The sequence below is a fragment of the Silene latifolia genome, chromosome X (assembly GCF_048544455.1).
Source record: "Silene latifolia isolate original U9 population chromosome X, ASM4854445v1, whole genome shotgun sequence".
Lineage (NCBI taxonomy): Eukaryota > Viridiplantae > Streptophyta > Magnoliopsida > Caryophyllales > Caryophyllaceae > Silene > Silene latifolia.
In genome coordinates this window covers 63675395-63677311 of record NC_133537.1, presented here as the reverse complement: position 1 = coordinate 63677311, position 1917 = coordinate 63675395, and the positions used below count along the sequence as shown (strand labels likewise).

The 1917-nt window shown below is 39.9% G+C and overlaps 1 non-coding gene across 1 annotated transcript; it reads right to left on the bottom strand.

Moving 5' to 3' along the window:
- Positions 1 to 1023: 1023 nt before the first annotated feature.
- Positions 1024 to 1130, bottom strand: LOC141625953 (small nucleolar RNA R71). The gene has a single exon (XR_012535692.1). It is a non-coding gene; the product is annotated as a small nucleolar RNA R71 (small nucleolar RNA).
- Positions 1131 to 1917: the final 787 nt, after the last annotated feature.

Genomic DNA, 1917 nt, shown 5'->3' with positions numbered 1-1917 from the left:
AATCCCCTATGAACCCATGACACCCTAGTGCTTTTAATCAATTGTTTACACCCCTTATTTTATTCATCTTGCTAGTTTATTTTTATTGCTATTTTAGTTTAGTAACCTTCTACATCAACCCAATTTGTGACACCCCTTAGACACTACTAGTTACGATAGAATTCTCATTTCAATACCCGTCCCTTGGGATCCGACCTTTACTTGCCTCTTTACTAATTGTAGAGTTGTTTGTGAAGTATAAATTGTGTTTTGTATCGACCATTGACCAACGACCACATATGCTTAATTGTGAACACGAAATGGCCTCGATCAAAAATGGCGCCGTTGCCGGGGACGGTGTTTAATTGATTTAAGATTTCTTTTATTGTTATTAGTTGTGTCTTTTTCACCTTGGGGAAGTAAAACTCCTCAAGGTTCGTTCTAATTGTTTTCGAGTTGTTTGATTTTTTTTGCATGTCTAGAAGGTTACAAAGAGATTTGTTACCTTTTGACCGTGAAATCGAAAGAACCTTGACGAATAATAGGAGACTTGTTAGGAGGAATTTGGGAGGTGTTGGTGTAGTTGTTCAACCCACTAGTGAGTTTGTCAATCCTTTCGCAATAGAAGGAGAAGAAAACCCATTAAACAATACCACACAAAATCCACCTACAATGCCTAAATTCTCGTCACACTCTATACCCACCGAGGAGGATTTACCAAATGGTACTCCTACCCCGCAACATCTCACCGGTAATTTTATTGCCAAGTCCGCCTTCATCCAACTAGTTGAGAGGAGCCAATTCGGGGGAATGCCTAGTGAGGACCCTCATTCTCATATGGAAACCTTTTGTGATTATTGTGAAGCTATCTCTCAAACGGGCGTGACTCAAGACCAAATAAGATGGGTCTTATTTCCTTTTTCGTTAATCGGCACCGCAAAGCAATGGTTGAAGGGCCTTGATAAGGCCACCCTTGGAATAGATTCTTGGAAGAAGCTAGCTCTAGCTTTCTACAAAAAATTCTACCCACCGGAAAAGACTAACATGCTAAGAGCTCAAATTACGGGTTTTAAGCAAAGGGATGAAGAATCTTTGTATGAAGCTTGGGAGCGGTTCAAAGGTATTTGTCGCTCATGTCCTCACCATGGACTTAGCGAATGGTTTTTAGTGCAACAATTTTGGAATGGTTTATATGAAGATTCAAGGAACATTCTCAATATGGGATCAAATGGAATGTTCACCGAAGTTGATGACAATCAAACATGGAACAAGATTGAGGAAATGGCGGTCCATAATTCACAATATAGTAGGCCTCGCAAGGCTACTAGAGGAGGAAAGTATGAAGTGGACTCCGTTACTCAATTGGGTGCTCAACTTAGTGCTCACATTGACACAATCAACTTGAAGTTTGAACAAGCTATGGCTAGACTTGAGGAAAACTCAAAAACATCAAAGCATCATGTCAATGCCATGACGGCATCCTCATCAATCCCAAGTGGGATATGTGAGAATTGTGGAACCTTGGGTCATGACTCAAGTGAGTGTAGGGGAACAACCGAACAAGTTAATGCTTTCCAAGCCTACAAAAGTGGTACCCCTTATTCAAATTTTTACAATGAAAACACCAAGTTCCATCCAAATCTCTCATACAAAAGCCAAAATGTTCAAAACCCTCAAACAACATACACTCCACCACCCATGAGAAATCAAAATCAAAGACCCTTTTACAATCAAAACCAAGGCTACCAAAATCAAAATCCATACAATCACCACAATGACCAAGGTTTTGATGTCCAAAAAGCGGTCCTCCAAATGCAAAAGAATCAACAAGAATTTTTCACTCAAATGCAAAAAGATAGCCAAGCAAAAGACACCACCATCAACAACATTCTAGCTCACACCAAGATGTTGGAAACACAATTGACCCAACTAGCTTCT